Raw genomic sequence first — 5461 nt, 5'->3', positions numbered from 1 at the left:
TTGCTTAAAATAGTGCCAAGATGCATATAGACACCAAACAATACCATCATAAATTTACTGAGAAATCCTGTGGTGAAAATAAGGTTTAAAGTATAGCTTTGGATTCATGCTGCATACATCTCCCTTTTTCCATCTGGATATCAGTTAGAGTTCTTATTCTTCCTCATATGACAGCTCTTTAACTATGTATTGTTGATCATGACCATACTATAAAATGCTTTGGTGTATTTTGAGTTGAAAGGGCTAACAAATGCAATATATATGAATGTGATACATTTGTAATGAATTTGACACACACGCACACAGAAATACATTATGATAGTGTGGAGAATGTGGTTTGACCATAAGGATGCCAGGGGATCTTAAGCTATTAAGGCTGGAGCTTTGTCCTCAATTCACCCTGTCATTTCTAGGTATTACAGTACGTGGCACCAAATGTACCATGCTGTCTCACATCTAGTGTAAAAAAAGGATGGTATACTGTGAAGTACATTGGGCAAAAGGAGTCTGGTGTGAACTGAACCTCACTCCATAATTTTCACACTGTATATTTAGGACAGGGCTGTGCAATTAGTTGGAGTTTTTTGTATATGAAGTATTTGTAACACTGGAAAGAAGAATCCTGCAAAATTATACAGTGTATTCAGAGTACAGAGTATTTAGTATGATACATTAGCAAACAGGTACTTGGGAGAATTTAATGGCTCAAGATAACAGAGAAATCTATATTTTGCCTCATCGGAGCTGTGTATATGTATTGTGTAAATCCATAGAGGTATATTCAAGGTGATTAGCTAGGATTTAGTTCTGTGTGGGAGTAGGGGGAAAAGGTCTAATGGAAATGTTGACAGACCATTAACTAGAGTATCACTAATGGGTGCTATAATAGAGAGAGATATTTTTAATTGTAAAGGGGTTAATTGGTATTCCTCATTTGCATTCCTTTCTGCCTAAGTGGTGGCAATTTGAGCTCATCCACTGATAGGAATGGGTTTTATACTGATAGAATATGAAGGATCATAATATTTTCTCCAAGAATATAAGCAGGAGGGAAAAACAGAAATATGTTAACTGACATATGATGATTAGCCAGTTATAGCTGAGGAGAAAAGTGATTTTTCTAAGAATTTATTTAGGGAGTACTTGCAGGAAATTATTGTTTCCATAGTAATTGGAAGAATTTGATTTTTTTATTTTAATTGTTTTATATCTGAGCATGAAAAAACAGCTTGCACTGGTCAAAGCGTTCACTGTGACTTACATGTTGCAAACTTCAACCCTTTTCTCTGTGGAGATAAGGATTTTCTGAATATAGGAGTGAAGCTACTGGTCTTTCCTTTTGCTCAGTCTGAGGTGGTGAGGGGAGTGCTTACGCAGCCCATGTCTAGCCACTCAGACACCTAAAATGAGGCTTATTTATAAACTGATGGGAACAAATTGGGCTTCTGTTCCCTGTTGCTCTCAAAGGGGTTTAGTTGGTCCATGACCAGAGGAACAGCTCGGGCTGCCATGTTACCTCTCACTTTCTTACCAGCCTGCTCTGACAGTAAGATCTTCCCCTTGTGCTGTTTAACCTTGGATCACTGCACAGGGTTAAAGCCAGGAGCAGCTAATGAGGGCTGGGGGAGCCTGGCCATGTGCCACCTCGGCAAGCTGCCTGCACTGACTTCTGACTGCATGACAGCCAGTCTCCATCGTCTGCCTGCAGCTCTCCATGCTTGGACTGGGCTCCAGGGGCTGATCATCTCCTCAAGCTGGCTGTCTACAGACCAGAAGGAAGCTTAGAGCCCACCCAGTAGCTTAGGTAGTTACTTCCTCTCCAAGTGTGGCTCACTGATTTGGATGATGTGAAGAGCTCAAGGTTACCAGCCTTCCTTGCCACTTAAAATCCCCTGTATGAAGCCTTCCTCTTTGAGGTCATTGTTTCAGCTCCAGAGTTAATGAGACAATCTTTGTCTCATTAGGAAACCAAGAAAGAAACAGATATCCATGCCTCAGTCTCTTCTGCTGTGGCCATCTCTCTGTGTTTTGAAGTCATCTTCCTGGCATTCTCAAATTTCCTTTTTTTCTTTTTTCCTTCTTTTCTCCCCCCCCCCCCCCCCCCCCGCCTTTTTTTTGGCCTATTTCTCCTTGGTTCTGTTTTTCCCTTGCCTTCACTGAGCTGTGCAAGCTTTCTCATGCTAAAACAGCTTTTTCGTCCATACTTCACTTGCACTCCTGTCTCATCCTGAAGTGTGTAGCAAAAAATATTTCATGTGGATTTTTATGAAGTACTGAAAACAAACACATTTGAAAAATACATGATATAGATGTGTTGTTTATAAGCCTTAAGTATATTTTATTGTACAAATAACATCTTTTCATTTCTTTTTGAAGTTAATGCCTTAAAGAATTCAACCAACAGCAACCATTTACTCTTAAATACCATCTTAACATACATAACATAACTACATGTTTTAATAGAGGAATTTACTGATTTGTTAGTCCTAAAGTACAAACTGCAATTTCTTCTCTGAGTCTTTTCATCCTTTCAGTATTTACTGTGCCTTCATGTAGTGGTCCAGATGCTTTTTTGGTGGAAGTGAAAAACTGACTTTCCCTATCTTTGCCCATTTCCTAATCGAATTATGGGACTGATTTGCCTGTAGTGCTGGGGAAAAACTGCAGATTGTATCAATGAATGCAGATAGGAGACTTCAGTTTCAAGGGAGTTTCTCATCTCTCATTCCACAACCTCTTGTTCTAGACATCATCATTGGTTGCTTTTACAGATTTTGTACTCTGTGGGGTTCCAGGCACCCTTTTTTTCAGAGTTCAGAAATGCTTTGAAGCTCACTGGAACTCCTTGTTCACAGCTGAGTCTCTGAGGAGCTTGGATGAAAGCAAGAAGTTGGCTGTTCCTGAGAGAGACCCAACAGGCCTGCCTTCCATCTGCTGGCCTGTGCTGGGTCTCTTGCTGCCCGCTGATTGCACAGGCAGGGTGGTCCTCTCACAAATAACAACATCCATGTGGTGCCAAAATCCCAGGCGAGTTCTCAGCTTGATCAGTTTCCCAATCTGCTTCGCCACACGGCCCTGTGGCATTTGTGCCAGCATAAGGCCAAAGGAATAGCTGGGGGTGGGGGAAAAGCAGAGCTGCATTCCTGGGTTGGTTCTTTTTTAGCTGCAGTGCTGGCTTACACAAATTTGGAATTCCTGGAGATTTTCAAGTGCTCTGGTAAAGCACTTTGCAACTTGCATCCGTGGCCACATTTGTGTACAAACCCTTCTCTACCTGCCTCAAAGCAGCTGAGCAGTTGCATGTGCTTGTTAGAGTTGTGGAGTTTCTAGGGCAGTGAGCACTGCCTGTCAGCTCCCTGACTGCCTGCAGGATTTTCCTTTTTCCTGAGGCTTTAGCAGGCCAAGTCCCAGTGCCACAGCTTTAGCATGTGTGCTGCCTGGGCACTAGAGTCAGATTGAAGCTTAAGCTCACTGGTAGTGTCGGTAGCATGGGGACTTTTCACTTCCAAAGTCACGGACCACCTTGGCAGAGGGACCATTCTCACGCTGTGAAGTGCCCTCTGCATTGTGTAGGGCAAGGAAGTGATTTGGCTGAAAAGAACACCATCCTCTTTGTTTTTTTTGGATTGTCCCTCATTCTCACCCAAAATTATTTCTCTTCTGGATCTCTTCCATGACCCAGTTCCCTGCAAGGCCTCGCAATAGGAATGAGCACCAGGGTGGGGAGGTGACAAACAAGCTTAAACCGCCTGGTCTTTGTACTCCATAGGAAAAAGAGTGCTTCTTTGGGGCTAGAAAATTGAGGCTACTAGAGCAGAAACAGAGCATCGTGTGAGTGCAACCATACTGACACAGCTGGCTTTATCCTGGAATAACAAACCCACCTACTATCCCCTGTATGAGATGAACAGTGAAAGTACAGTTTTACTAGTACAACTGCATCTACATTGGGAGATTTTACCAGCATCCACTATGCTATAAATACAGATGTCTGTATATGGGACCTGACCATAGAAATGTATCTTTACCAGCTTTAATTGATTTTAGCTAGGAGCTAACTGGCTCCAGAAGAACTACTTATAGCTTAACATTTCTGTGGAAAATGTACCATTTAGTAATTAATGGGGTTGGAAAGCAGCCAGAATCTTTCAATCTCATCCCGTTTAAGAAAAAAGAATCAATTGACTCTTTTTTTGAATGGTAAATATCATGAAATATTTTACAACAAATCATGGTTTAAAATAGCCCAGTTGCACTAGCTGTCATGTAGGATAAATCACTTGCGTCAGGGTATGATCTTTGTGATTTGTGGTCTATGCAAATAAGTGCAGGGTTTTGCTCCATATTTTGTATTCAGGCAAAGTTCCCCGTGGACTTCAATAGGAATTTTGCCTAAGCAATAACAGCAAAATTGGTCCCATGTGAAAAAAAATTGATCACTGGGGAAAATTAAGAGATTTTTCTTAAAGGCACAGATGGCAGTTAAGCATTTAGCTTTAATTGGCTTTTCACATGAGTAGGGACCCCTCTACTGTTTTACCTTTAGAAGAATCCTCCTCAGAACTCTGAAGAGAGAAATGTGCATGATGGCTGTGGGAGGGATAGAGCCAGTGTGCTGCAGGGAAGTGAAAGTTCTACAGAGGGATGTGAAATACCTGAAACAAGTGCTGAGATGAAGTAATGAGAGCTTCCTTTACTCTCATTGTGTTGGTAGTTTTACTTGTTATGGCAGCAGTGTGTGTGTGTGAGGAGGGAGAGAGGGGCAAAAGGAGTCAAATGTGGATGGGAGAAGGAGCAACTGCAGAACTTTCAGGGTTTTAAGAATGCTTGAGGGGAAAAGGCGCAAACATTAAAGCTTATCTAGGGTGTGGCATGAAATTATTTGGGAAAAGCAGCCTTGAAGGCTCAACTTATTTCAACATGTCATGTTGAAAATTAATTACAAATAGATCCTTAAGTTTTCACTTTGCTCAGCATGATGGTAGGTGGGTACTAAGAGCATGCACAAACAAAATCTGAGACAGTTTCTTAAGGTCAAGGTTATGGTGAGGACTGTGCTTGGGTTTGGATGTAGTTTGTTTTCTATGCACTTTCCTGGAATTAACCCACTTCTATTTAAAAATATTTATTAACTCAGGTTTAAATCCAAATAAAAATCTAAGGAGATTTTGTTTTCATTTAGTGCTAAAGGCACATCACAGTGATTACTAAGCAGACTTAGAATGAAGCATAGGTAAGACTCATTGAAAATTTCACTTGCCTCACACATGAGACGATGATAGTCTCTGTGAGGAAACTATTGTTTTATTGTGAAATTAAGACACTGAAATGGGTCCTAGTGGTTGGGACTGACTAGAACCAGATGGTAGGTGCTAGAATCAAGAAAAGCTGAATGCAGCTTCTGGAAAGGTCAAGAATAATAGCAAGGTCTAGGCTAAGAGATGTGGCCAGGGGTCAGGCA

This window comes from Corapipo altera, unplaced genomic scaffold, assembly GCF_003945725.1.
Source record: "Corapipo altera isolate COAL_440 unplaced genomic scaffold, ASM394572v1 54, whole genome shotgun sequence".
Classification (NCBI taxonomy): Eukaryota; Metazoa; Chordata; class Aves; order Passeriformes; family Pipridae; genus Corapipo; species Corapipo altera.
Note: the sequence above shows the minus strand (reverse complement) of the source record.